The sequence below is a fragment of the Lissotriton helveticus genome, chromosome 1_1, assembly GCF_964261635.1.
Source record: "Lissotriton helveticus chromosome 1_1, aLisHel1.1, whole genome shotgun sequence".
Taxonomy (NCBI): domain Eukaryota; kingdom Metazoa; phylum Chordata; class Amphibia; order Caudata; family Salamandridae; genus Lissotriton; species Lissotriton helveticus.
Genome location: NC_136057.1, coordinates 694,332,007 through 694,350,759, shown reverse-complemented (window position 1 = coordinate 694,350,759; position 18,753 = coordinate 694,332,007). Strand labels below are relative to the sequence as shown.

Genomic DNA, 18,753 nt, shown 5'->3' with positions numbered 1-18,753 from the left:
TTTCACAATAAAGGTTTTTAAAAGAAAACATGGTAGTAGTATATACATTGGTAAAGTTTTTAATAATAGTCACTGTTTTAGAATCATTAAAAGGCAAGTGAAATAAAGCAGACCAATTACATGAAGGGTAAAAGGTATAATACGAATGAACGCAGTAAAGATAAATGGTCAAGGGCTGTTGTGTTTTCTATTCCTGCAACATAAAGTGATCGATAAGAATCTCATATTCAGGCGTATCGGCGACTAAGACAGCAGGTCGACCCTCTTTTGCTCAACGGCTCCGTCATGGGACGAAGAAACGCTCTTTTTCTCGAAAAAAGAATATATTTTACTTGCAGGACAGTTGTAAAATTTCCGGGAAAGTACATTAGCCTGGAACATTATAACATATATTTAAGAAAAAATAATGTTCGGAAGTAATTAAAAGCGTAATTTTTAGGTGATATGACCAAGGCTTTCATCATTAGAATAAGAAAAGTAAAATGAACCAATGAAAAGTTTTATTAACAAGTCACATGACTGTTATGCTTACGTTACGCGCTGCGCGCCCCGGATGACTTCCGGATGCGCTAACGCGGCGCGTCATATGACGCATTACGCGACAACGCAGGTCCAGAATATAGTCAAAATGTCTCCACCAACCAGCGGTCGAAACACAACCCCTTTCAGCAGGCTAAATAGTTCTGTTAAATGACAACAGAAGGGACAGGCAACAAGAACCATCAGTCAAAGAGGGGAGGGCTAGGTCTTCTCTACCGGGTTACATTGGGGCGCTACCGGAACTGATCGAATTGGTAGTCTACAGTGTTTCTGGATGTTTCAGACTGAAGCTGGGGTTAGCATGAGAGCACCACCATTTCGTAGCTCCGTTTTGGCCATTCCGCAACCAATCATGGCAGCCGCTCTTTATCGTTATTTTGGGCGGGGTGGGTGGCGGAGCCGAGCTGTTTTGCAGCCATCATTGTGTGGAGTTCAGTTCATCTCACTAGTTTTGTATTTGTCATGAGGGGTTGTTCCTAATGTTTCTATTTTAGCGAGGTCAAAAAGAGATCCCATTAGTGGCCTACTGATTTTACTCGATTCCTTTTCTTTTTTTTTACACGATTTTTCGTTATCTGCAAAGACTAAACAGAGTATTGCGACTCTGTGTTTGTTTGTACATAGAGAATGAACCAAAGAGAACTAATTCTAAAACAGTAAATACTTGGATAACAATCAATCAAATGGAGAGAGAAGCAGGCACGACGGATTACAACGGGGGCAAAGGCCTGCGTTAACTACCTTTCACTATCTGCAAAGAGAGAGTACTCCTAATAGAAATGAGGGGGGGGGGCACCATTCAAAGCAGATCAGTGTGCATAAACACGAAAATGTTTTCACTTACCACGTACTTGACATTCGACAGCTTATGATATTTGCTATTAAAAAACCATTTAAATTCACTGAAAAAACCATAGGTTATAGACCATATATAGTTAGGAATTAGCATTTACAAAACCTTGAAAATTCACTGAAAAAACCATAGGTTATAGACCATATATAGTTAGGAATTAGCATTTAAAAAACCTTATTTTACTCACACAAAACCATTGAAATTCCATATATAGTTAGTTGCACTAACTATATATTGCGCACCCGCAATCCACTGCTGATGATGTCACATATTACATCATTCATGACATGGTCAGTGACATCACTGATGACATCACTGATGACATCTCAAATGACATCACTGATGACATCACTGATGACATCTCATTTGACATCAATGACCACATCACTGATGATATCATTCATGTGACGATACAATGCATCTCCTCACATTTTAATATAACCTCTGTTTCACCCAGTGTTAAATACAGAGTATAATTTTTGAAACCATTGACACACCAATACTAGTTACTACATACGTACTCACTGATTCCTACGTCTACACACACATTCACTCATTCACCCATACAATCATTCATACATACAATCACTCATGTTTACAACACTATCATATGCACTCATACACCTATACAGACACTCACACTCTGCCACTCATCCATGGAGTTACTCACACACCTAGTCAGTCCTGTAAAGAATCAATCACACTTCCATTTTCTACTCTATACAGTTAAACATAGAGCACCTTACGTTTTCAACCATATACTAACACATACTTACTCTCTTATACAATCATTGATACAAGTACACATTGATCTGTACAGAGTCACACACCTCCCAGCCAGCCACACACACACTCAGTCTCCCATGCAAATACTTGGGCAATCAATCAATAACCCATATAGTTACTCATATAGCTACTGATCAACACATGCAGCAGTTTACAGAACAACAGACATAATGATGCACAAATTAAGACACTTTAGTCACTAACCCATGCACTCAGTGAGACACATTTAATCACTCACTCATACATTCAGTCATGCACCTACTAAATCCTTCGTCCAGACACTTATACATCCACTCATTCTTCAATATGTAAGACATATTTTAACTTTACAGAAACATAGTCACTGGATGTTGTCATCAGTGATGTCATCAGTGATGTCATTTGAGATGTCATCAGTGATGTCATCAGTGATGTCACTGACCATGTCATGAATGATGTAATATGTGACATCATCAGCAGTGGATTGCGGGTGCGCAATATATAGTTAGTGCAACTAACTATATATGGAATTTCAATGGTTTTGTGTGAGTAAAATAAGGTTTTTTAAATGCTAATTCCTAACTATATATGGTCTATAACCTATGGTTTTTTCAGTGAATATATGTGTGTATATATATACATATATATATATATGTATACATGTATACAGAATTTCTTTGAGGCCAGAAAACTTAGGATTTTTTTCATCTTGTACAAGAAGAGTATGCTTTACCAAGAATTGTTTCACCAGTCAGGACATTTCTGTGGAGTCTAACGAGAGAAGGAGGGAGGTAAAGGACCATGGTCTCTTGCACTCCAGAATCCTGCACTAGAAGAGCAGTAGACAAACATTGTCTGAGAGTGAGGGTGTGGTGCGGGCAGACACATGTTTATAAAAATTGGACATTATACGAGGTTAGGGGGGAAAAAAGTTCTCACTCAGAATTCTGACAAAAACAGAGCCCAACGCCCACATTTCCCCTTCTTTCACTTTCTTTTACTTAGCGAAGCCTTAGAGAGCCCCTTTGAATGAAAAATTGTGGATCAAGATCTGGATTGCACTGTGTGAGTCGAGCATCCATTGCTGCATGTGTGTCCCTGCCCTCCTCGCTCCCTGCCTCAGGTCTCTTAGTGTTCTTCGTACACTCTCTGGCATCTCCCTTGCTTTCCACTGATTTCACTTGATATAAAAAAAATATATAAAATTATTGGTAATGAGAATTTGCCTAGCCTTCGTGCTCGTCAGTTCCAATTCTATTAAGGACTCGGAGGCGAGGATTATGCCTTCTTCCTTCGCTTTATTTGTACAAACAGCAGCAAGAAAAGCACAAAACAACTTCATTTCCCATGAACACTTGGGAAACAAAAGTCTCAACAATAGTCCTTTGTTAGTCTCCACACTCCGGCAGCTCCCATCATGCACCGCAGCTGCTTCCTCTTCCTTCGCGCGAAGCCCATGCTCCAGCAATTTTACGCATCCTGTTTGGTACTGTTGATCCCTGCAAAAAACGCAGTGTCCGATACCGACCGTCTACTCAGCCCAAGGTAAGACACATGGCAAGAGAACAGTGCAAAGCAGCATCATACAAAGCCAGCAGAAAAACTCCATGAATGAGTTACTTACATTCCATACGGATAGGCCCTCCTAAACGCAAACTCGCTGAGGGAAGCACACTCACCTCTTCCAGCACCTTGCTGATGGCCTCTTTGGCCTCCGCAGCCCCGGAATCGCTGTCCCCGAGTAGGGTAGAAATTGTTGAAGCGGGCGCCGTCTTGATCCTGCCTGCGGCCGGAGCCTTGCCCCCGATCAGAGCTGTTGCCACGACCGAACGAGCGGCCCCTGCCAAGTCCGGCCCTCTCAAAAACCTGAGGGGCAAAAACCTTCTTGATATTGGACTGCGCTCTGTCCAGAGAAGTAAAGTGGCAACAAATTTTCCGAGTTCCTTGATGAACGGGTCCCCGAACAGGCCCCCTTGCGCCACTGCGCCGGCCTCTGAAGAAGCGAGGTCACCCAACTTAGGGTCAATTTTAATCAACAGCGACCTCCTCCTCTCAGTAGAGAGGGCACAATTTGCGTTACCAAGAAACACAATGGCCCGCTGAGCCCAATTGGACAGGACCTCCGGGGATATAAGATCCCCCGAGACCGTGGCCTCCTCGGCCATGTCCAGAATCTTGGTCATGGGACCCACCGCGTCTAACAGCATGTCCTGGCAGGTACGCCAGGACCTGTCAATACCCTTTCAAGGGTCCTTCACGAACTTAGCCAAGAACGTCGCCATCTTCGGGTCGATGTCAGGGGTCATCGCAACCTTACCATCTAAAGTGGGGCAAGTACACTCCGCCCTAAGGCGGTTGTGGGCGTCCTTGTCAACAGGCTTGCGCAAACGGTTTGCCACATACTGGGCCACCTTATCTCCTGGGACCCAGTCTGAAGATCGGGTGGACGATATCGTCCGGGTGCAACATGTCCGAAGGACCTGCGGAGGAGGTGGCCTGGGACGGGAGCCATGACCTCGAGGAGCAGGCACCCTCATCCGTGTCCGGGGAATCCCCATCATCCTGATGCTCCGGGGACATAGTGCGCGGGGTCGGGGGGGGGGACCTCCACTAAGGGTACAGGAATGGGCTGGGACCCCTCATGCACCATGAAGGCGCTTTTAACCCGGGCGAAAGCCTCAGTCAATACCCTCTGTACAAGGCTTCTTAGCTGGAGGGGGGGAGGGTGAAGGCGCAGGGGCCGGGGCGGGAATAAGGGCTGCAAATTTTGCATACGCCTCATCCAACCGTGTCGTGAGGCGCTGCACTAGGGGTATCATGGCTTGGTCCACCGCCCTATAAATCGAATCATCGACCGCTTGGTAAAAGTCCTCATCCTAAGAGGCGTAACTGAGAGGGTCCTCCTCTGCGTACTGGCCGTGTTCCCCCTGCATCGTGAGGTAAGTTAGGCTCTGCTAGGGAAAGAGAACTGCGGCACAGCCAATTAACAAGGGCCCTAACGGGCACCCAAATTTAAAACTGGGAGGGAGCCCAGACAATATGGGGGCACGAAGGCACACAATTTAAGGGACTAGCCCTGGGAACGCTGCAGCCCTTAATGTCACAGGGCACCACCCAGCAAAGCGTCCCCCTGCACCAGCTGACCGGCGCTAATTACAACACCTCAGACTGTCAACAGAAATACATACAACCCACACCGGGCGTTCAACAAACGGGGAAAACTTAGAAATTGCAACCACACAGGGTGTCAGGCCGGGTGGCAAGGGGCAAGACAACTGCCTGAGGCAAACGCGCTAAAAAACGCTTCAAAAAGCGTCCCTCAGTTGCGCTGGCCAGAGAGAGGAAGCTCGCCCCCTAGCGGCGTAAAGACCAAACCGCGCTTTCACTGGGCACAGGGTCACGTGAGGAGCGCTGAAAAGCGTCCCGCGATCATCAGGGGGCTCTGGAATAAGAAAAAAGGTAAACGCTTGTCACAATATCAAAACGTTACCCACACAGTCCCCAAACCCGAGAGAGAAAGCCAAAAAACCCTTAACTTGCTGTTGAGCAGCGAAGGAAGAGGAAGCAGCTGCGGTGCATGATAGGAGCTGCCGGAGTGCGGAGACTGACAAAGGACTATTGTTGAGACACTTTTGTTTCCCAAGTGTTCATTGGAAATGTAGTTGTTTTGTGTTTTTCTTGCTGCTGTTTGTACAAATAAAGCGAAGGAAGAAGGCATAATCCGAAGCCTCTGGTCCTGCCATAGAATTTAACATTTACTTAGAAATTGTACAGGTTACAAAGCATAGTGTTCATCAAAATTACTGTGGTTCGATAACACATTGCTACACAATGCCATGGGTCGAATGATTTAGGATTCTACAGACGCACAATATTCAAAACTCACCCACCAAAGTTGGGGGTACTTAAAGGAATGTGCTTAGGCACAGGCAATGTTAACAGACACCTAACATAATATAGAACAGGACTGCCTACAACTGCAGTGAACAAAAGAAGCCTGCACTCACTGGGTGTGACAGAGATAGTGAACCAACAAGGGTCTACTCAGGGTTTCATATAGAAGACTTTGTATTCAGACAGGGGTCCTACCTTTGATGGATGGATGGATGGATATGGTGTAATAGAAGGATAGCTCACAGGAAGTGTTCAGCAGGTTTTTCTTTGATTTGCAAACCTTATTGGAGCTTCTCCAGTAGTGCATCCCAGATATTGGAGATGGATATTTGCAGAGACCTCTTAATTCCTCTCTGTGCCCAGTTGGAAGAACTAGGGGGTTTGTTGCCTTCCGCTTACAAGTGAGCAGGCGTTTTGTTAAGATTAGGGCCATTCCATTAAGCGTGACACTGCCCTGTTTTTCTTTGTACGGTGTATTAGACCCAGCAAGCACACTTCCCAGATATATATATACTATGCAGGAGCCTGTGCATTGTGTCTGATGTGTGGTAACATCCAGCCAATATCCAGTCAATGACGGGCAGGACCAAAGCATATGTAGAAGATCCACGTCTGGAGTAAAACAACAGCGCAGTTAAAATATCGATTGGTTTTGTGGGGAGTTAAATGGGCTGTGTGTAACATATAAAATTGTATTAATTTAAAACAAGGTTTGCCGGACAACAGTGTAGGGTAAGCTAGTATAGCCTTCCATTCTGTATCCGTACAGTTGCATTCCAAGAGTGTATTCCAGTGCTAGTGCAGTGCGATTAGAGCAGTGACTGTGTGGGTGCGCAAGGAGCTGGCCAGCCATCGAGTCAAGTGACGACCCGTCCCCATTACATGTGAGGATTGGATTGTATGCTTTTGCGGGAGTTCCTGTTGTATGTCTTCCCAGTACTGTCTCAGTGCTTAGATAAAGGAAGTGTGCAAGCAGAATTGTCCCGGTGGAAGTTCAGTCTACGAGGAGCTCCTTTATAGGTAGGAGGATCCCATTCTGATATGTCTCCTTTAGTGTATCTGCCCTCCACGTGCCAGGTGGGACAGTTTGTTGAGGAAGTTTGCTATGTATCCCCGCAGCAGGTCAAGTAGCGGAAGCATTGGGTGTAAGGTGTCACCAGTCGGGTAAGGAATGGGATCCTGTTAAAGAATCAACATGTAACCCGAAGCAGGAGCACGTGTTGCAATGGTGCCTTAGTGAGAGGGTAAAAAATGTAAAGCAAGTGTGTTTATATTGGTACCAAACAGCACGCTGACATAAATTGTTTTCTTCCCATGCCAGTCAGCGCAGATCAGGAGAAGGCTACCCAGTCAGTCACTTTTTGACTGACCTTTCTTTGACATTTTGCAGAAGCTTTTTGAGACTTGTCTCTTGATGTGGCAGGGATGTCTACTAGGAAGGCTGGTTTTAAGCCCTGTGATTCCTGTCACTGGAAGATGTCAGTGATGGACCTACACCTTGTCTGCCTCTGGTGCCTTGAGGTTGCCCACAATGCCAGTTCTGCCATAGATCGTTGCATCACGTACCCCAAGACCTTGAGGAAACAATCCCTCAAGCTCCTTGCCTCTCGACATGCGACACTGCGAGGGTCTCGATCCTAGTTGAGCGAAAGCTCTCGGGATAGGTCTCGGAGCTATTGATCTTCGTTGCAGTCGAAGTTATTCCATTCCGATAAGTCCCACAAAAAGAAGAAGAGTAAGAAGTCTAAGAGGTCTTCGACTTCACTCCATCCATCAAAGTCTTCTGACAAAACAAGTGAGCATCATCAGTTGAACCCTGTCTCCACTTTTGAGCCGGTGTCTTTGCTGTGTCTGTGTCACCCCAAGCTTCTGGGAGCCAGAGCGACCCTTGCCCAACTCCGAGAATTCTGTGAGGCGATGCACCTCATATTTGGTAAGCCTGTTCTCGCTAGCTCACCTGAAGGCCCTTGCTGGTTCTGGAGTCTGGAGGGGCCCCTACAGTTTCTGGAGAGCCCCTTACTGGTTTGTGAGGTGCCCCATGTGTTTTGGGAGGGGCCCCTACTAGTTTGCCCACAGTGCTTGTTGTGCCCCTTGGATGGATCTGGATGTGCGCCAGTTAGGCAACTTTGACTTCACTGGCTCCAGTCCTGTTATAAATGCCACCCGCACCTTCCGGCTGTGCTGCTCCCTTCTTATCCCCAACTCAACCACAGAGACGTTGTCCGTCTCTGACTGGGGCCATTCCCGCCAGGCCGAAGCCTGAGCTCTATTCCTATGGGCTAGGACTTGGGAAAGATTGGGAGGGGTCACTGGACACTGACGAATACCAGCCTTTGACCTAATTATGGACTGATGTGAGGAATTGGGGGATGCCAGTGGACTGGATACATCTCCAGATACTGACTAGGTCTCCTTCCCTGGCAAGGAGGGACCCTCACTTGCAATGGTGATGAGACGGGCAGCTGAGGTCCTGGACCTTAAGCTGCCCAATGTTCTCAGCTGCCTGATGTAGCAGTCAAGGTGAACGTCTTGACTGAGGTGCGTAACCCGGGAGTAACCCCATCAGAACCACTTCTCTCGTTTTAATGAAGCCCTTATGGACGTCCTGCTTGGGGCCTGATCCAAGCCCTGCACAGGGGCTCCTGTGCACAGGACAATTGCCCATCACCTTGCCCCAGGAGACCCATCTTTCCTCACGCAACCTACAGAGCTTGGTGGTCGAAGCTTTCACTTGGTGCATTCCCTACCACCCCACTGGATTAGGGAATCCAAGTGGCTGGACACTTTGGATAAGATGATGTTTTCTTTTGCCAGTCTGCCATTGTGGTCTATGAACAGGGAATGCCCTTTGGGCTGTTTCTTCTTTTCCCTTTAAGGTTTGGTTGTGCAGGTGTTGCCCATGGTCCCGGAGGAAGCCCGGGCCAAACTCTTCCAGGCTATAGCAGACCAGAAAGATGTAGCTAAGTCCACAATTCGATGTGGGCTGGACACAACCGACTTGCTAGACAGAGCAGTTTCTTCATAAGTGGCCTTACAGCGCCCCGCCTGGCAGAGGAGAACTGGCTTTTCGAGGGATGTCCAAGCTTTGCTTATGGACATGCTCTGTGATTTCGCCTAAGAGTCTTGAGTCAAGGCAGACTCGATGCAGGAGCCCTGTAAGGACAGCAGGGCTGCTGTCAGGTCCTTGGGTTTATCTATGGCCCCCTTTCAACCCCAATCCACCTTTCACTCCGTTCGTGGCCACCAACAGGGTTGTCTGCAGTGTCTTTACTGGCCCAGCCTCCAAGGCTTGCAATCTTCTGCATGGCTGCGGTGCCCACAGACTCTGTGGGTCAGGCAGCCAGAGGTTGGGCCAGTCCACCACCTCCTTCAAGCCTCTTTAGTTCTCTCTCCGTCATGGGCATGCAGTGGTAGGCACAATACATCATCGCCTACACCACTAGAGGTTGATAACATCCAACCGCTGGGGTCTCCAAATTTTCAGAAGGCGCTACTCCCTGCTCTTTGAGACTGCTCCTCCATCCATACCACCCACTTGCGACAGGTCGATGAAGGAGCATCTCTCCCCACTCCGCCAGGAAGTGGCAGCTCTCTTGGCCAAGGAAGCCATAGAGAGGGTGCCACTACCAGCAGCAGGTCGTGGTGGTTAATCCAGTTGGTTTCTGTTGCCCAAGAAGGACGGAAGCTTTTCTTTTATCCTAGACCTGCACCCTCTCAATTTGTTCCTCAAAAAGTAAAAATTCGTAATGGTCACTCTTGCTGAAGTTCTATCTGCCCTTGACCCGGAAGACTGGATTGTAGCGTTGGACATACAGGACGCATACTTTCACAATCCTGTCCTGCTTGCCCAAATTGCCTCCGGTTCATGGTGGACCCTGACCACTGTGTTTGTTGTGCTCCCTTCTGGCCTTACCAAGCCCCTCGGGTGTTCACCAAGGTGATGGTAGTGGTTGCAGCTCCTCTGTGGAGATTAAGGGTACCAGTGTTCCCCTATCTCGATGACTGGCTGTTGAAGGCGGGCTCGTGCTAGGCAGTCCTCTCCCACTAGGCAGTCCTCTCCCACCTCCAGACAACAGCTGTCCTCCTGTATAGCTGGAGTTCACTATCAATGTGCAGAAGTCACACCTTACTCCTCTCAGATGCTCCCTGTCATTGGAGCTGTTCTGGACACAAGCCAGTTTCAGGCCTATTCTTCTGAACTGCAAGTCCAGGATATTCAGGCAATGATACCAATGTTTCAACCTCTATCCTGGGTTTTGGTGATGCTCCCTGGTCTCATGGCCTATGCTTGTGACACATGCCCGTGGCAGTAGGACCTGAAGTTCCAGCTGGCACTGCATCAGGGGAATCTCTTTGACAAGGTCTAGATCTCAGAGGGTACTACACAAGATCTGCAGTCATAATTAAGGAACCGCGATTGGATGAGCGTCAGATGCCTCTGTCTTCCTCAACCAGATGTGACAATAGTAACAGTTGCATCACTCCTGGGATGTGGCGGCCATGTTGGGCAGGTGTAGATCAGATTCCTGTGGTCTCCAGTGAACTCCGGACTCCACATCAATATATTGGAGCTCAGAGCGATCCAACTGGCATTGAAACCCTTTCTACTATCCATCAAGGTAAGGCTAGTACAGGTGTTCAAAGACAACACCACCGCCATGTGGTACTGCAACAAGCAGGGCAGGGTAGAGTCATGGATCCCTTGTAAAGAGTCCTTATGTCTGTTGGCATGACTGGAACAGCAGGGCATATCCCTGGTGGTTCAACACCTGGTGGGTTCTCTGAATGCCAGGGTTGACGCACTCATCCAAAGATCCCTAGCAGCTCACAAATGCCACCGCGAGAATGAGCAGTGTCAGTTGTTTTGCATGCTGGAGTTTGGAAGGCAGTTCTCGCTCAGAGACACTTTTCTTCTCGAGTGGAGCTCAAATTTACTGTATCCCTTTCCACCCATATTACTCATGCCCTGAAGATCAGGAATGACCGGGCCCAAGTCATCCTTGTTGCTCTGTATTAGGTTTGGAGAGTTTGGTATACCGATTTGTTGAGCATGGCCATCAGTCCTTCAATAAGGCTGCCTGGTGCAAGGTGGAATAATATGTGGTATTGCATGGTAAGGGAGGCCTTACCATGCAATATTCTCACAATACACAGAGATGATCCTTGGATTCAAAAACAGTAATCCTAAGCTCTTTGGGGGCCCAGGACCAAGTTTTCACTTTCAGATTACTTGTACTCTGTTCTGGGACCCCGGGAGCAGAGGGTACTTCTGAACTGTCAGTGGGCTTTAACTCTGGACTTTTAACATTGCGGCCAGTGGGAAAAAGCGCTCTTGTGACAAACTGTCACTTCTCGGTTGAATTGCTTCTTAACGTTGCTAGGTAGAGGTCTTTGGGGTCCCAGTACCAGGGTTCAATAGCCAGTTCACTTTTACTTTGCTCGGTGAGCCCGGGTGCTGAGGTAGCTTCGAGCTGTCAATCACTTTGAATGGGAGCCACAGGAACTGTCAAAAATGCAGTGCTTGACAATCAGTCACTTGGGGTTTGAATTACGGTCTATTCTTGTAGAGTAGAGGTCTTTGAAGACCCAGAACCCAGGATCAACAGCTGGATTTCTTCTACCTTGCTTAGTGGCTCCGGGTGCAGAGGTAGCTTCAGCAGACAGTCACCGGGAACGAGTCGCGCCAAAGACGATTTTACGGCAGTGTTGACCTCCCCAGTTTGAGGATGCAGAAACACAGGAGCGGTGTCGTTGCCAATGTCGGTCACAGGTGCTGTGAAGTGCCATTTTGTTGTAGATGTCACTATGGGTCGGCTATCGGACTGGCGACCAACAAGCCTTGGTTGCGGCAGAGGTAATCCAAAGTCACTTTGGTGCAGTAGATGCTCAAAACTTCGTGTGAGCCCCGCTACATCTCCCAGAATGCACTTCTCCACTTTTCCTAGGGGTCTCTCTCGGCAGGTCCAGTGGATGGCAATTTTTTGGGATCAGCGTGTACATTTACCTGCAGTTTGCAGGAGACTGAACCCACCAGTCCATGGGAGTCTGACTTGATTCCTAGTGCCCACGGGAGGCGCTCTTGCAGGGAGAGTAGAGTTTCAGCCATGGACCCAAGTCATTCATGCAGGTTCAATATATGGTGCCACAGAGACTTAAGTATCCCTTCTCGAGCTTTGCGACAAAGCTCAAGAAGGAAAACTTAAGTCCGCGTGGCACCATATACTGGAATGGCTCTTACTACTTGCCATCCTTTGTAATCTTGTGCAGAACTGAGGTTCTGGTGCCAGGGGATCCACTTAAGTCCTAGTTTAGGGAGCGGTAAGGTTGTGAGGGACAGTGGCCAATGGGCTAATAGTCCCTGCGGCTAATCCGCCCCTGAGGTGACAACATCCTATGGGTGTACGACACCTTTCTTCCCAGAACTCTCTACTTTTAGGGTTTTTCAAAATGGCAAAACCCTTCCTTGTCTGTACAGACCTCCTAGCCCGTCCTAAAGGTGTGGCTAGCCTTTTGTGTGTACGCCTCCTGGCTGGCTACTTTTCCAGCCTGCATGTTAATCTGCCTGTGGCACAGGAAGGGCTTTGTCCTCCACTGAGGGACAAGTTAATTACGTATCAAGGGTGGTGAAGCCTTTGAGGCTTACCACCTTGATTGCTCTTTCACTAGCCATGCTGGGAGGGTGGAGGTGTGACCCAGGTCCTTTGTCTCCCATTCTGTGGACATGCTAGACAAGCAGTAGGGCAAACTCTTGTCCTGGCGGCAAACAGCTTGGGGAACCTAGACAAGGCACTGGGCATCTGTATCTTAGGGAGGGGGCACCCACTCAGGGTGGCACGCCTGTGCATACCAGCTCACCCTTTACACGAGAATCATGGGGACGATAAAGCATGGTGTTTGCTGCCAAACATGACACAATTTGGTGGTACCGTAATGGAGCTGGCTATCTTGAGTTTTCTCATTAGCCACCCCATGTTACCCTATGGACTGCCGGTTACATACTGTAAATCTTGCTTTACAGGGTTACTGTAGAGATATATATGTCTGACATGTATACCCACTCCTTTAATATACTGCACCCTGCCTCCTGGGCTATAGGACACCTACCTTAGAGGTGGCTTACATTAAGACAGTAATAGTGACCGTTGTGTATGCAGGGTCCCTCTCAAGCAAATGGGCTGCGTGTATAGACTGCAGTGGCAGACACTTGGGTCACACAGGGTGGCACAATACAGTGCTGCAGCCCTGGTGACCCCTTTACCACCCTTGGCCTGTGTACCACAGGTATCATATACTAGGGACTTATAGGGTTGTCAAAGGACCTTGCCATTTGGGTGGACCAATTCATATTACTTTAGGGAAAAGAGCACAGTCACTGAGGCATGGTTGGCAGGTCCATTGCACTATAAGAGTCAGGAACTAGTATCTAGCAGTTCAAAAGGGGGTAAAAAGTAAAAAGACATCTGCAAAGAATCCCAGTTTGCTACACTGCCCCTTTGGGAAGATCTACTTTTCATAGCAACAGGGGGAGGTTCTCCACCCAAACCTGTCAACACTGCCTTCATGTGTGAAGATTGAGTGGAGACAGTTGACCTCTTTAAACGTTCCTCCCGAAGTCAGTAATATCATCTTGTCTGCCAGGCATCCCTCCACTAAGATGGTATATACGCCTGCCGTTGGGTAAAGTTTTTGGCATGGTGTGCAGAAAAACAAGTTGAACCTCTTTTTGTTTCCCTTTCTCAGGTACTTTTTTATTCTTTCTCTGTTTATTCTTTCTCTTGCCCAGCAGGGCTCTGCTTTGGGCACCTTAAAAGGCTATCTTTCTCCTATCTCTGCATTTCTGTGGTTGCTAGATCAGCCATCCCTGTTCAATTCCCCTATTGTAAATAGGTTTTTGAACGGTCTACAGCACATGTTCCTACCTTCACCCATCATCATGCCTCAGTGGGACCTAAATGTAATACTCCCTTTTCTTTTGTGCGCTTTTTTAAGCCACTACACAACTGTCCTATCGGGTGCCTTACTATCATAACCGCCTTTCTGGTGACCATAACATCTGCCCAGAGGGTCAGTGAGCTCCATGCTTTGTCATTTTAGCCTCCATACGTCAACATCTTTCCGGACAAGCTATTTCTTCACACCAAAGCTTCCTTCCTTCCGAACGTGGTTACTCACTTTAATGTAAGCCAGTCCATCACCTTGGCTATCTTTTTTACTCCGCCACTTCCATCTAAGGAAGAAGAGTGTCTCCACGAAATTGACCCAAAAAGAGCGTTCTCATTCTACCTTGACAGCACAAAAGAGTTCCCGGTAGACTACCAACTCTTTGTGGGGTATGTCAAAGCCAAGAAAGGGAAGGCTGTGTTGAAACAGACCATCTCTGGATGTATCGTGCTCTGTATTAAGATCTGCTACACATTAGCCAGGAAGCAACCCCCACAGTGTTTGCGTGCTCATTCTACCAGAGCAAAGATTGTGACCGCTACGCTAGCTCATGGATTCCCATCCCTGGAAACTGCCAGGCAGCAGTGTGGACTTCTCTGCACATGTTCACAAAGCACTACTGCCTGGACAGTCAGGTCAGTTGGGACTGATACTATGCCCATTCAGTCGTGCAGGACTTTTTGGAGTGAAATAGTTTCACAGACCCACCTTCGGGGAGGTTTTGCTTGTGTATCTATTCTAATGGAAGGAATCTGCGACTAGATGTAGCTATCCGATGAACAAGTTAGTTTCCTTCAGTAGTTGTCAAGAATGTAGCACCTGGCATCAAGTCTGTGAGAGTAAGGCCAAAAACGAGTGTTGAATTGGTCAGAGCTAGAAGATATTCTCACTGGAAAACTTAGTCAAACTTTTTCAAACCGACTACAGAAAAAACTGCTTAAATCTCTGCAAAGAAGTCTGGGCAAGAATTTCAAGATGATAGACATCGAGAAAGTAGACACAGGTGTGCAGTCTACTTTATTCAACGCAATCTTCGGGCCGTTGAATAGCGTCTCGTCTTTGTGCGTTCTCAGGGAGCATTTCTTCCGGAAAATCTGCAAACACACAACAGTCCTTTCTTCAGTGCCTGTGTAAAGTCATCATGGTTAGTGTTGCTTTTTTTTTTTTTTTTTTTTTTTGCTTTTTGAATTCTTTATTCATCATTTTCAAACACCAAACGTCGCCAATCCAGGCTTTAACGGAGGCATGTGAGGGCAAACATTTTTCAAAAGTGGTTTATGAAATCAACGTGCTTCCCAATGCATTTCGAATTCTACAAATTCTTCGTCAGGGGTTTAACTGCAAATAAGATAAAGACACAATTACACTGACTGCTTGACCATTAGTGGTTTACTAAAACTGATTACTCTAACTTTGCCCTTCATTAAACAAAAAGACAAAAAAACAACCTATGTATGCGCTAACCCATAATACTCCCTCCGTGCTCGAACCCTACCATCTCCCAGGTTGTCATTAACCTTGAATAATAACTTCCTCCCAGCTGCACAGATCCCACTGGGCTACGAGGCCCCCTTAATGCTATTTACCTTCTCTACACCACTGCCAGCAGCATAACCTCGCTTCACTTCCACATGACAAGTGCTATGAATGATTTTCCCTCGTGCTCGTGCCGTTTTTAAAGAGAACAATTTCCCACCTGCGAGCAATCAAACTATACTACGCTCCGCCCCTCCTTTTTGTGTGCCATATCGATAAACATCATTACCCATGGTGCCCCACATCACAGTGAAAGAAAAACGTACTCCCTCCAAATTGACTCCACCCCTTTGAAACCTCCAGCAAAATGTGAACAATGAGAAAAATAATGAAACATTCGAGTGCCCTATTTAAAAAGTGCATGTAAATAAACAATTTATAAAAACGAAATGTTCAAGCAACAAAGTTCAATTGTCTCCTCATGCCTGTGTCAATTTCGTTAATCTCTGTTTTTAGATCATACCACTTAAAGTGATGTATTGTTTCTGTCTCCGTAATGGTAGTTCTTTTAGGAAATAAACTTGAATCATTGGGGTGCAAGCTCTGAGGTGATAATATTGCGAAGCAAAAAAAAGTCAGAATTGAGCCACTGCACTCCTTCCCCCTGCAAACAACTCCTGCCCTGCAACCCACGTGATAAGACGCGTGCGAACAGACACCGCGAAACCGTGATGAGGTGTTTCACGGTATCTGCTCGCACGCATCCCACCACACGAACTGCAAAACAAGAGCCATCCACAAAGGGAAGGAGTGCAGTGGCTCAACTCCGACTTTTTTTTTTTATTGATTTACAAGACATGTGAGTACTGTCGCTAACTTGTATGTTAGTTTACGGTGATTTTAGAGACCTAGAATGTTGACGTAGGTTTTTATGTTTCTTTATTAGACTTGTTGGATAAACACTTAATAAAGGTTAAGTCTCTTGGCTACTTCCTTCGAAAGCATTCTAAGAAGTGAGTGGCCTCTCGAGTCTTTTAATTTTCTAGTTTAGTGGTGGTTAATTTGGTTTTGGTGTCACACAGACTTCTGCACATATGTGTTTTTGGTGGCATGTTTTTAGATTGGTGGTGTTTTGGTTGACACATAGGGTGTCTTTCACCATTGTTGTTATCTTTATGTATATATATATTTTATATTGTATTAGATGTAGAGGTGCAACTATTCCGTCCTGAAGATTGTCCCAAGGATCTTTTAGACCAACGGGGGACCGAAACGTCGACGCCTAGCATCGTTTTGCTTATAGGTGGATTACACAGATTGTAAATTTGATGGAATGTTGTGTTTAATTTCCATTAATATGGTGTTTGGATTATCCACAGTTTAAGCAAAAGGTGTTTCATTGTATATACTACTGGTAATCTTTTTTTTTTTACTATTTTTATTATTGCAAGATAAGACATACAACATGATAAAACAAATATAAAAATCATATAACAATAAACTGGTTAGTGTTGCAACATCACGTTTGCTCTAGAAGCATTATTTATCCATTTGCACACAAGAAGTGTCTTGTTTGAGAGTGCAAGGAAAGATTGCTTGGTAGTGTCTCAGTCTTGCCGTCTCACAGAGAACAATCTGCATTTGAAGGAATTTGTTTTCCACTTCGGTTCTGGTATGGAAAGAGCACAAATATTTCATGAATAAACATAGAACTATACTTTTCTAAGGATAGGGAATTTTGGAGTATTTATCACAGACTTTGGAAATAACTAAGTGATCCTAACAATATAAGATTGAAAGCATCTAGCAAAGACTTTGAACTTATTTAAAAGTGAACTATCAAAATGTACAGCAGTTCAAAAGGCAATATCGCTAAGACTTGAGGAAGCAATTTATTGAATCACAAACTTAATAACCACAAGTTATACATAAATGTTCGATTCTCAAAATGAAAGGGATTATAGTGCATTTCTCATGTGAAATTAATGTCTTGTTCTGAACTACAGGTGCAGTATGGTGTTTAAACGTCCATAGTTAAGAAGATTTCAGCAGAAGAGGGAGTAAGTAGTAGAAGCAACACCCAAAACTTAAAGGAAGTTGCTCTTATTTTTCTCTGCTATCCCCCAAATCCCCCACCCCACCCCCTACCGATGCATAACGTGACACAGAAAATTGACGATGATTTCTAGGGACTGGGTTCCCCTTGCAAGGCCTTTGCTTTACACCCCAGTGGTCAGTGTTCTTCGTGGCTCTGTGCTCCTAGTGTAGAAAGTCTCAAAAGGAAACTGACGTCAGATTGCTTGGGTGGCGCTTTGTGTTCCGCACACGTCACTTTTCCTGTGGACAACGCTGAACATGCATTGCGAAGTCGAACTAAACACATTGACATTTGACACACATTTGCTTGTTTGCCTGTGCAGGATAATATTCTCTGAAACAGCTCTACTTGCATTTCCACTTCATAGCCCTATTATCAAATACCTTGATCATTCTGTTCAAGGGCTAAGTTCACTGCGCAAAATGTTTGTTATTGTCTGTTCGGCGATTGAGCTGTCACAATATAATCAAAAATAGCTAGTTGACTGGGACTTTGGCATGGCAACATGGTTGGCGATTATAATTGGTGATTGTTTAGTTGGAGGAGCATTTTGCTGGTACTGAGAGGTCGACACATGCTGGAATTCCAGCCCAGCTGATTCCTGTTTATCTTCTGAGAGGGATGAAGCCCGGCACGCCACTACGACGGGTTTCCTCGTAACACTTACCCATAGGTAGAGTTAGATCACTCTATAGGGATTTGGCAGATTCACCCATCATAGGCACTCTAGGATAGGTAGCGCTAGGTAGGACCAGAATATAACAGTATTTATATGCTTGCATATATTCTCTGTAGACAGCACAGTGGTTTAATTATTCATCCTCTGCACCATTCTTGTATTGCTGATCACACTATGCTGTTTCCTTCTATTGATTACTGCAGCACACGTATTTTACTCATGAAACACAATACTTCAATCAAACTAAAAGGTTCTAGATCTGTTAACATGATTTCCTTGGGAAGTCAGGATTGTCATGTTCTGAGGTTGCACATTCAATTTGCTACCTTTTCAGATTGGTGTTACAGATGGTGCACTGTGAGCACCATCATATGTGGTACTAAGGCCAGCATATCCTGAAGGTGTGCGTAGAATCAGTCTTGCCCAGTTTTGACGTTTAGATTGTCCAACAAACGCACAGTTTTTACTGACAACGTATAAGCTGTAGGGACACCACCGGAGAGCAGG

General features: G+C 45.9%; 1 protein-coding gene across 2 annotated transcripts in view; it reads left to right on the top strand.

Moving 5' to 3' along the window:
* The window catches only part of TMTC2 (transmembrane O-mannosyltransferase targeting cadherins 2), a 728,331-nt gene that overhangs the window by 271,350 nt on the left and 438,228 nt on the right, over positions 1–18,753 (top strand). Inside the window, exon 2 of one of the 2 annotated variants that reach the window (XM_078674226.1) lies at positions 17,476–17,529. The exons of the other annotated variant lie outside the window; for it this stretch is intronic. The gene's annotated coding sequence lies outside the window, so the exon portion shown is untranslated. The remainder of the gene's footprint in view (positions 1–17,475; positions 17,530–18,753) is intronic. 2 annotated transcript variants of the gene reach the window in all.